Below are 12,419 nucleotides of genomic sequence, written 5' to 3'. Positions count from 1 at the left end.
ATTTATTTTCAGAGTTAGAACCAAAGATGCACAGATTTAGAGAAGAGGTAATACCTAAATAATCATAAATATTTCGTTAGGCATAAGAGATAATACCTAAATAATTGTAAAATTTTATTCATTTGAGTTTGAAATAATCGTTCTCTCTATAACATCTGAAATTGATCGTGAAGCCGTGGAATATCTGTATTTAAGCCTGAACTTCAAGCCAAACCCAAAGCGAAAAAGGATTCGTGAAATATTTAGGATTAAGATAATGTATACATCTAAATTGAATTTGAATATGTTATGGTAAGTTGAAATGCTTGGAGATAGAGTTGCTTATTATTATTAAGGGGAAAAGGAACTCTTTCCTATTATTAGTATATAATATACCTATTTAGATCAATAATAGTGATATTCACGCTTCCAAAAAACTACTCTAGGGTCTCCAAACCATCCAAAGGGCGTTATAATCATTCACACTGGACCGTTTGGCATGCGTTTTATTTTAGGTGTTTTCGAAAGTACATTTGAGAACGATATTTTAGGCATTTTATTTTTAACCCATGTTACGCTACTGTTATAGTTTTGGGCCATAAACAATTGTCAAAACAATAAGAAATAACGTTTTAGTGTTTTGGTTTTGGGCCACTGTTCACGAAGTGTTTTAACACTGTGTAAAATAAAACAAGGTCTACCAAATATTATTTTGTTGCCAAAATGGACACTGTAGCAGCCCAAAAATAAAAACACCAGAAATAAAACTGGTTAGCATAAATTTAATAAGGCTCTGTTTGGTTAGATGGAAATAAGCAAGAATATAAAAGAAATAGAAAATGAGAAAAAAGTTATTTTCTAGCATGCATTTTGTTAACATAAAAATTTATTTAAGAAATTTGTAAAAAAATATTAATTTGTTATTTTGAATAGCATGAGAGTGACTAAACATACTAAAATTACCCTTATAATTTCAATACTAAAAAATAAATGAATTTGTATTTCATGATGTCTATTTTTAGCAAAAAAAATAGTAGAATGATGGATTATTAAATGTAATAATATAAATTAAATATAATAATATATTTATTTATATTTAAATTAAGACTTCATTATTTCTTAGGTAGAAATATAATTATTTTTTAGTTTAAGATAAAACAAAAATTAAAAAAAAAAAAAAAAACAAAAAACAAAAAAACAACACAGAGATGAAGAAAGTAATGACAATACCTGAGGACAATACTAAATTTTGAAAGAGATTTGAATTATTTGATTGTATGTTGTTGTTGCCCATTATATATAAACTTGTGGAAAAAAAAAAAAAATGATTTGTTCGTAGAGAACTAGGTTACTTGCCTCTTTGAAACCCAGTAAAAAAATAAAAAAAAGAAGTTTTGCATCATTAAATGGGTAAAATAGGAATGTCAAATAAAAAAACAATTCTTTCATTTTCGTGTGTTTTGTGCAGGAAAAATTTGGAAGAAAATAAGCAAGTATGAAAACTAAATTTCCCATTATGTTTCTTTTTCCATCTATTCAAACTTAAAAATAAAAAATAAAAATTTTAGCTTTTTATTTATTTATTTATTTATTTTTTTAAACCGGGGTGTCTGGGATGACACAAACCCTTAGGGGCCCTCAACAACTCGATTAATCCCCAAAGATCCAGAAGGGCGCCTCCCCACCCGGATCTAATAAGTCACTGTAGGGCAGCGAAGGCTGACAACAAAGAACACCCAGCGAGATTCGAACTATAAACCTTGAGCTTGCTAATCTCCAAAGTCTAGCGAGTAAACCGCTGGCTCATATCCGAAATAAATCCTTTCTTTTATAGTTGATTCTACCTACCCAGACGATGCCCAAGAGAAAAGTAGGATAAGAAAGTTGAGAGGACTGACCAACCCTAGAAAGGGGGATCTAAGTTGTTCCCTTGCAAAAAAAATGTGTTTGCCTCTTTTGGAGAGGGTAAAGTTGTCATTTCATTTTATGAAAACATATAGTGGAGTGCGGAGAGGAGTTTTTTTTTTTTTGGAGCGGGAATGGCACTACCCTCTCTTTTAATAGAGATTTGTTAGAATATTTTTTATTCAGATTGTATTTAAATTAAGTGCCCTTGACTAAAGGGACTTAGATCCTCTAAGTTAAATCTTTTCTAAGTTATCCTGAGATGAATTCTTTGCAGAATGACATGTAATATTTTGTGTTAAACTACGTCAACTAATTTAAAGAAATTTTGAAAACTGCACTGTTTTGAAATAAAAAAAATTTATCACACTTTAACAATGTTAACGTCGTTATCTCTCCTCATCTTTTCCCGAAAAAGATCCACTCACTCACTCACTCTCCTCTAACTCATTCCCATGATTGGGGGAATATTTCATGCCAAAAATGAATGTGCAAATTAAGTGTCTCTATAATGGATTTTGTAGTTTAAATTTCATAAAATAGAGGAATTTTGCAATTTAGATTTCAGAAAGAGAGAGTGAACTAGAGCTTCTAGGCACAAAAAATAGTGAGAAAGAACATTCATTTTTGGTGCAAAATATTAAAACGGTGCAGTTTTCAAAAAAAAAATTTATTTCAAAATGATGTATTTATCAAACTTTTTTTAAAATTAATTAATGTAGTTTAACACAAGTAATAGATAAATTTTAAATGTTAGGTGTCAATCTGTAGAGAATTGAAATTACGATAACTTAGAAAAAATTTAATTTAAAAGATACAAGTCCAAAAGTTTAAAGATAATGTGATTGTTTCTTTCCCGAAATCAGCATCGTCTACATCTTCGCCATATGGTACATCCTTATAGGAGAGAACAGTTGGAACATGTATGTTGAGTCTGAATATTCTGTCAGTTTCCATATAAATTTACTTTTCGCAGCTAATTTTTTCATAAAATTTTCTTATAAAAAACACAATGAAATTTTTTTTTTCTTTATAAAGTTTTAAAAGAATGCATAGAATGGCAGACACAATGGTTGTGGGGGCCACTATGAGTGTGTATGGTAAACCCATAAGGCCATCCGCACCAGCCTCTTCGAATTTTGACTCTCTAAAAACGTCACATCAGTTTTTTCAAGAGTTACATTAACAATTCCAAGAGCCACGTCAGTAGTTTTTGCTCTCCAGAAATATGCACTCTATCAAGCTTTCCGAATTTTTGCTCTCCAAAAAAAAATAATAATAAAAAATTAAAATTATTTTTTTTTAATTAAATTATTTTTTTTTAACTTTTCCTAAACGGCTATATTTTTAAGGAAAAAAAACAAAAGCTTTTTGAATTTATTTTTGGCCCAAATAATTTTTTTTTTTAAGGATTACAAAATAAGGATTGAAAATAATGAATTGGAATAAGAAAATAACGATTACAATTTAAAGCAAAAAAAATAATAAAAAACAAAAGAAATTTTAAGGAAAAAAAAAAGCTTTTTGAATTTATTTTTCGCCCATATAATTTTTTTTTAAGGATTACAAAATAAGGATTAAAAATAATGAATTGGAATAAGAAAATAAGGATTACAATTTAAAGCAAAAAAAAAAAAAAAAAAATTTAAAAAAAAAAACAAATTTTAAGGAAAAAAACAAAAAACAAAATAACTAAAGCTTTTTGAATTTATTTTTGGCCCAAATAATATTTTTTTTCCGATAAATAGTGCCTAAACAATATATTTTTTATTTAATGAGTTTTATTTTAAAAAAATTTTTATAAAGGAGCTAAAAATAACCTATTTTTAGGTTTTTTTTTTTAAAAAAAAAAAATCTGCCAAACAGTGCCTAGCGCACTGTGCATAGGCTGGAGAATAGGACAAAATAGCGGCAGCCCAAAACGGCGCCGTTTTGAAGCAAGAAAAAACAAAAAAAAAATTCCAGCGATAGCGGGCCGGCTCGCGATCGCTAGTGGGCCTTACCACTTATAGCTAGCCCTCTATAGCATCCACAGTCCATTTGCTCGCCCAAATTGGGCTTTGAAGAGCCCCGTTGCAAATGGCCTAATCATTGTGTCTTCCTGCAAGTAATCAGAGTTCAAAGTTTTATAAACTTACAATAATGTACTAGGGGTGTTCAAAAATTCCGGTAAATTGAAAAATCGGACCGGATCGAACTGAATTGGGCTAGTTGTATAACGGTTTGGTCTGGTCTTAGGCCCAAAATTATGAAACCGTAATTTTTTGATCCGGTCTTGGTTTAGGGTCCTGCTGGACCAGGCCAGCCTGAACCGAACCGTTACTATGTTATAATATATATATATGTGTGTGTGTGTGTGTGTGTGTGTATCATACCCTAAACTTAAATCAAGTAAAGTTCTCACGTGCCCCCTAAAATTTTAAATTCTAAAATTATCTTAACTTTTTCTTTCTTTTGTTCTTTAAATTCCTTAAATTTCTTTTAAAAAAAGTCAAATTTCCCTTATCAAATATATTTCAATTTTAATTCATTTCCTTTCCTTTCAAATATATCTCAATTTTCTTTCCTTTTTTCTTCCTAAAATTCTTCTTTTTGGCATTATATCAATGTTAGTTGAATTTTTTATTATTATTATTATTTTTTAACTTTGTCCCCTCTGAATTAAAATAAATTAAAAAGAAAATCAACTGAAACCAACAAACTGAACCGAACCAAACCAGTTTTTTGCGGTTTGATTTGGTTCCATGAGCATTAAGGTTCGGTCTGATTTCAAAAATGGTGGAACCATTATAAATGGTTTGGTCTCAAAAGAACTCCCAATCCGGTCCAAACCGGACCGTGTGCTATACATACATACATACATATATATATCTTCTACTATAAACTCACACATCCACGTGTCGCTATGAATACTTGAACTCTGGACTTTTTCCTTTGCAAGGAAGTATAATTAGAGTATAACCTTAATACACTTTCTTTTTACCACCTAACTTTTTAATAAAATTTTACTATATATAAAAAAAAATTACAATGAATTTTGATTTCTTGATAAAATTTTGGATAATGATTTGAAGTTGAAAGTTGTGAGCGAGGGCGTCATTTATATTTATGACATCAATTCCTACTTATATAAAATTATTCGATATCACACTCATTATTATTACTCTAAAATTTATAAACTTATAATACTGCCATTTATTTTTGATAAATTTTATGTTAATTTCTCATAATTTTTAAATATATATATATGACACAATCCAACTAATTGGAAATTTGATCAAATACAATTATTTACATACATAATTCGTTCAAATAAAAGTCAAAACGTTTATCAAGAAAATGAGCACACATGCAATGCTCATATATTTAAGAGATTGCAGTGGATACATGTTCAGATTCCATACTACATATTAAAACAATAAGATCCTCTGTTTTATCCGGATCAGGATCGTATTGTATTCGATTATAGCATCGTTTGGTAAGTTGCCTTTGTATATATTATTAGGTTGTGTAAAAAAAACTTTTGACTTAGAGCAAGTCCAATGGTTCAAAATTCAGCGATTTTGGACCAAATTCCTCAATTGAACTATTCCAATGGACTTGTCAGAAATTGAACCCCACCCATTGGGTTAGAGAATGGCTCGCTAAAAGTAGCTAGCCCTTTGGCGATTCGTGGGCCTGTCATACGGGCTTGCATCAGTTTTTTTTTTTTTTTTTAAATTCTGGCCCGAACTGTGTTTTAGCCCTAGAACACTGTTCCTAAAGGCATGTTTGCCTAAAAAAAAAATAAAAAATAAAAAATTGTGGCTTCTTTTTTTTTCTTTTTCTTTTTTTTTTTTTTCCCCTCAAAATAATTGAACAAAAGAGCCGCTTAGGCACTGTTTGGCTGACCCAAACAGAGGTTTTTTTGGGCAAAAAAAAGTTTTACAAAAATAGAGAAAAGAGTCTTTTTTTTTAAAAAAATTACTTTTTAAAATATTCCTACCGACATTTAGTTGTTTTAGGCACTGTTTGGCTGACCCAAACAGTGCCTTAACGACTATATTGGCACAAAAACCTATTTTTTGATTTTTTAAAAATAATTATATATATATATATATATATATATATTTATTTATTTATTTATTATTTTTTTTTTTAAAAAAAAACCTTTCGTTATTTATTTCAAATGATATTAGAAACCTTTCATTGTTTATTTCAAATATGATTTTTTTTATTAAAAAAAATTTCTTTGTTTTCACTATAAATTAATAAATCAAATGATATTAATCAAGATTTCATACATATTGGCTAAATAATTTAATCAACAAACAATTTAATTTTTATTTCAAAATAAAACATTACACAATAAATATTTCATTACATAAACTTCATAATAATTTAAAAATAAAATAATGCAACATAAATTAAACACGTGCTTCACCAAAGCAGTTCCACAAATTTTCAATTAAAAAAATATATATTAAAATTTTTTAAAATATTAAAATATTAATATTTTTTAGAGTACATGTGATAGCTAAAATTTGGAAACTCTAAAACGCTGACGTGGCTACGGGAAATGATGACATGGCTATAGGAAAATGCTGATGTGGCAAATTCGGTGAGTCCATTAGAGATGCTCTTATACCCCTTATTGCAACTAACCCTAGTGAACTACAATTAACTTCCTCAAACTACTAAATTGTTGCATTTGTATACAAAATTTGCTAAAGATATTTTTGGCCTTTAATAAAACAAAGAAGTTTCACCAATTATCACTTAAAGTGGATGATGTGGGGGGTATGAAATCTCAATACCCAATCAGAATGCGACAACTCATCAACTTTATTTATTTATTTATTTTTTCAAAACCAACATTATACACACACATATACATATACATATACATATACATATATATATACACTAGTAAAAGGCACGTGCGATGCACGTGATGAATGTTTTCTAACTTATATAATTTATATTTTTTCTAATTGTTTATAGTTTTATAAAAAACAGTTTCAGACCCAAAGTGTCTTAGAGAGTAATAATTGTCACCTAAAAATAAGCAAAATAAAAAATATAAAGGGTTGATGATTATGCAAAACAGCAAATTGAAAATAAAATTCTATAATTTACAAAACATTCATAAATAAATACTATATAAAAATTCTATATATTATAAATCCAAAAAGGTACCAACAATTTTTATATTGTAATAATTGTCACCTCAAAAGAAACAAAATAGATTAGAAAATCCAAAACTATAAAGTAATTACAATCATAATAAATATTAATTGCTCTCATGTTCTGTTTCAGCTGTATCTTTTTTATCTTCTTCCATAAGTAAGATTCCACCAAACTTACTCCGATTGTTTCAGCTCGAGTCCCTCGAGGTACAATAGGCAATACTTGTCGAAAGTCTCCACCAAAGACTGTTATTTTTCCTCCAAAAGGTTTCGTGGTACTGAGGATATCTTAAAGAGTCCTGTCAACTACCTCAATTGCATAACGTTTAGCCATTGGTGCTTCATCCCAAATAATGACACTTGTTTTATGCATTAGCTCTGCTATTGAACTTTGCTTTGAAATGTTGCAAACTATGAACTTGATATTAGCCAAAAGGCCGAGAAAGTAGCACTACACTTTATCTTAGCCAAAAAGCTGAGAAAGGTTAGCCAAAAGGCCGAGAAAGTAATACTACACTTTATCTTAGCCAAAAGACCGATAAAGGTTAATCAAAAGGCCGACCCAAAAAAATTTAGTACTTCACTTGATCTTAGCCAAAAGTTCGAGAAATGTTAGCCAAAAAGGCGAGAAAGGTGTGCTTATTATTTATTTAGATCTATAGTTTTATAAGAGACTTTCATGTAATCATTTATAACTTAAAACCGATGTGGGATAAGAAAAATGAATTTTATTAGATATACTTTGATTTGAGGGGTGCACCAAAACTTGGTAGTAGTGCAACACCAAAGAGATGCTAGTATCACTAACCGGACCTAAAAAAATTTAAAACTACACTTGATCTTAGCCAAAAGGCCGAGAAAGGTTAACCAAAAGGTGAGAAATGTGTGATTAATATTTCTTTAGTATTATATATAATTTGAAATATATTTCGTGTTAGAGTTTTAATAAATATTTTATTTGAATTTTATTAGGTAATAATTTTTAGAGTTTCTATAATTTGAAATATATTGATAATTTGTAATTTGAATTAAACACTTTAAATAAATTTTTAAGAATTTTATTAGGTAATTTGTAATTTGAATTAAACTCTTTAAACAATTTTTAGGTAATTTTTTTTTATAAAAACTTTTTTTCTATAGTAAAAAAATTTAGTACTCCACTTGATCTTAGCCGAAAGGCCAAGAAAGGTTAGCCAAAAGGCCGAGAAAGGTAAAATTTAGTACTACGCTTGATCTTAGCCAAAATGCCGAAAAAGGTTAGCCAAAAGGCTGAGAAAGGTGTGACTAATATTTCTTTAGGTCTATAATTTTATAAGAGGCTTCCATGTAATCCTTTATAACTCAAAACCAATGTGGGACAAGAAAAAATGAATTTTATTAGGTACATTTTGATTTGGAGGGTGCACCAAAACTGGGTAGTAGTGCAACACCAAGGAAATGATAGGATCACTAAAGTAGTAAGCTACTCTAGTTGACCAGATCCAAAAAATTTAGTACTACACTTGATCTTAGCCAAAAGGCCAAGAAAGGTTAGCCAAAAGGCCGAGAAATGTGTGATTAATATTTCTTTAGGTCTATAGTTTTATAAGAGGTTTTTATATAATCCTTTATAACTCAAAACTAATGTGGGATAAGAAAAATAAATTTTATTAGGTAATTTGTAATTTGAATTAAAATCTTTAAATTAATTTTTATGAATTTTATTAGGTAATTTGTAATTTGAATTAGACTCGTTAAATAATTTTTAGATATTTTTTTTTATATTAATAAATAAATACTGAAATACTAACGCCGAAAAAGTAGTACTACACTTGATCTTAGCCAAAAGGCCGGTCCAAAAAAAATTAGTACTTCACTTGATCTTAGTTAAAAGGCCGAGAAAGTAGTACTATACTTGATCTTAGCCAAAAGGCCGAGAAAGTAGTACTACACTTGATCTTAGCCAAAAGACCAACAAAGGTTAGCTAAAAGGTCGATCCACAAAAATTTAGTACTACACTTGATCTTAGCCAAAAGGCCAAGAAAAAATTTAGTGCTACACTTGATCTTAGCCAAAAGGCCAAGAAAGGTTAGCTAAAAGGTCGAGAAAAGTGTGATTATTATTTCTTTAGGTCTATAGTTTTATAGGAGGCTTCCATATAATCCTTTTTACTTAAAACTAACCTGGGACAAGAAAAATGAAATTTATTAGGTAATTTGTAATTTGAATTAAACTCTTTAAATAATTTTTAGGTAAATTTTTGTTTATAAAAACACTTTTTTTATATTAATAAATAAATACTGAAATACTGGGACAAAAAAAATGAATTTTATTAGGTAATTTTTAATTTGAATTAAACTCTTTAAATTAATTTTTATGAATTTTATTAAGTAATTTGTAATTTGAATTAGACTCTTTAAATAATTTGAAAGGTTATCCAAAAGGCCGAGAAAGTAAGACTACACTTGATCTTAGCCAAAAGGTTAAGAAAGGTTAGCCAAAAGGCCGAAAAAGGTGTTATTATTATTTCTTTAGGTCTATAGTTTTATAAGAGGTTTCTATTTAATTATTTATAACTCAAACTGATGTGGGATAAGAAAAATGAATTTTATAAGGTAATTTGTAATTTGAATTAAACTCTTTTAATTAATTTTTATGCTGTTTAAATTAAAATTTATGAATTTTATTAGGTAATTTGAAATATATTTCGTATTAGGGTTTTAATAAATATTTTATTTGAATTTTATTAGGTAACAAAATTTTATATTTTATTTGAATTTTAGTAGGTAATTATTTTTAGAGTTTCTATAATTTGAAATGTATTTCGTGTTAGAGTTTTAATAAATATTTTATTTGAATTTTATTAGGTAATAATTTTTAGAGTTTCTATAATTTGTGTTAGAGTTAAAATATATTTTGTGTTAGAGTTTAATAGAAACTCTTTTAAAATCTCTTTTTATATCAATTAATAAATATTTTTTATATTAATAATTCTTGTCTAATTAGATTTTCTTTGATTAAAAAACTCTTAATAAATAGATAAATAGGTAATTTATGTTAGAGTTTTATAGAAACTTTTTTAAAACCTCTTTTTATATCAATTAATAAATAATTTTTATATTAATAATCCTTACCAAATTAGATTTCATTTTATTAAAAAATTCATAATAAATAGATAAATAGGTAATTTGTGTTAGAATAATTTTTAGATTTTTATGTTAGAGTTTTAATAAATATTTTATTTGAATTTTATTGGATAATAATTTTTATATTTTATTTGAATTTTAACAGGTAATAATAAGGCCGAGAAAGTAGTACTACACTTTATCTTAGCATCTAGCTCCTCTGGACCATCCACAAGAGATTGCATTCTGCTTGCAGCCTGCGAGGCACATAATACTCTTCCTCAGAGTGCTGATTTTCCTGCTGATGTGTTTACATCCTGCCTTACTACACCCATCCAGATGGCATTAAGATGGTGACTTGTATTCTTTCGTTATTGTCTGTTTTTATTATTACTTTTAATGCTTCTCTATTTTTTGGAATATCTGCTAACTTCTAGCGAGACTTATAACTATAGCTGTTATGTTCCTTGTCTATGATAGTTCATCTAAGCATTTTAATACGTTTCATAACATTTTCTTTTAACTTTATTTTAATTTTTGTAGTTCTTAATTTCTTTAATTTCATTTGTTATATTTTTCTGAGATTAACATCATTTTTTGGACTTTGGATTAATTGAATTGCTTAGAGAATGCTCGTGTCACCGCTGTTCAATGAGGACCTGTATTGTCATGATTTTAAAGTTTCTATTGCCACGTGTTTGAAGTGTTTACATATATGAAGTATTTGTGGTCCTTAGCCGGCCTATTTTTGAAAAATGACATAGCCAAAAGGGTGAGAAAGGTTAGCTAAAAGGCCAAGAAAGTAGTATTACACTTGATCTTAGCCAAAAGGCCGAGAAAGTAGTACTATACTTAATCTTAACCAAAAAAACTAAGAAAGGTTAGCCAAAAGGCCGACCCAAAAAAATTTAGTACTACACTTGATCTTTAGCAAAAGGCCAAGAAATGTATGATTATTATTTCTTTAGGTCTATATTTTTATAAGAGGCTTTCATGTAATCCTTTTTACTTAAAACTAATGTGGGACAAAAAAAAAAAAAAAAATGAATTTTATTAGATAATTTGTAATTTGAATTAAACTCTTTAAATTAATTTTTATAAATTGTATTAGGTAATTTGTAATTTGAATTAAACTCTTTAAATAATTTTTAGCTAATTTTTTGTTTATAAAAACTCTTTTTTTATATTAATAAATAAATACTGAAAGACTGAAACTCTTTTTTATATCAATTAATAAATAATTTTTGTATTAATAATACTTGTCAAATTAGATTTTATTTTATTAAAAAACTCATAATAAATAGATAAATAGGTAATTTGTGTTAGAATAATTTTTAGAGTTTTGTGTTAGAGTTTTAATAAATATTTAATTTGAATTTTATTAGGTAATAATTTTTATAGTTTCTATAATTTGAAATGTATTTCTTGTTAGAGTTTTAATAAATATTTTATTTGAATTTTATTAGGTAATAATTTTTATATTTTATTTGAATTTTATTAGGTAATAATAAGGCCGAGAAAGTAGTACTACTCTTGATATTAGCTAAAAGGTCGAAAAAGGTTTGCCAAAAGGCCGACCCAAAAAAAATTAGTACTTCACTTGATGTTAGTCAAAAAGTCGAGAAAGGTTAGCCAAAAGGCCGAGAAAGTAGTAATACACTTGATCTTAGCACGATCTTAGCCAAAAGACCGAGAAAGGTTAGCCAAAAGGCCGATAAAGTAGTACTACACTTGATCTTAGCCAAAAGACCGACCAAAAAAATTTAATGGTACACTTGATCTTAGCTAAAAGGTCGAGAAATGTGTAATTATTATTTCTTTAGGTCGATAATTTTATAAAAGGCTTCCATGTAATCCTTTTTATTTAAAACCAATGTGAGACAAGAAAAATGAATTTATTAGGTAATTTGTAATTTGAATTAAACTTTTTAAATTAATTTTTATAAATTTTATTAGGTAATTTATAATTTGAATTAAACTCTTTAAATAATTTTTAGGTAATTTTTTGTTTATAAAAACTCTTTTTTTTTATTAATAAATAAATACTGAAATATTGTAACTCTTTGCACATTTAATAATAGTATAGATATAGATATATATATACCACAACGATCTCCAAATGAGTTCAAGCCACAGGTCAAGTGGTCTGAGCTACTTAAACCCTAATTCAATTTCATCGAGTCATATTAAGATTGGTCCGAACCATTTGGATCGGATTGCACCAAATTTAGCATTTTTGAGTTAGAGAGTACTACATAGAGG

At 27.7% G+C, this 12,419-nt stretch overlaps 2 pseudogenes; both read right to left on the bottom strand.

The window, feature by feature from the left end:
* Positions 1–7,801: 7,801 nt before the first annotated feature.
* Positions 7,802–7,917, bottom strand: LOC132275836 (U2 spliceosomal RNA; annotated as a pseudogene).
* Positions 7,918–8,447: 530 nt separating this feature from the next.
* LOC132275834 (U2 spliceosomal RNA) lies at positions 8,448–8,584 on the bottom strand (annotated as a pseudogene).
* Between the last annotated feature and the right edge of the window lie 3,835 nt (positions 8,585–12,419).

Source organism: Cornus florida, unplaced genomic scaffold (assembly GCF_030987335.1).
Source record: "Cornus florida cultivar Cherokee Brave unplaced genomic scaffold, ASM3098733v1 CherokeeBrave_3.0.0_Hap2_Chr09, whole genome shotgun sequence".
NCBI lineage: Eukaryota > Viridiplantae > Streptophyta > Magnoliopsida > Cornales > Cornaceae > Cornus > Cornus florida.
The sequence above is the reverse complement of the archived record's forward strand: the minus strand, read 5'-3'. Positions and strand labels throughout refer to the sequence as shown.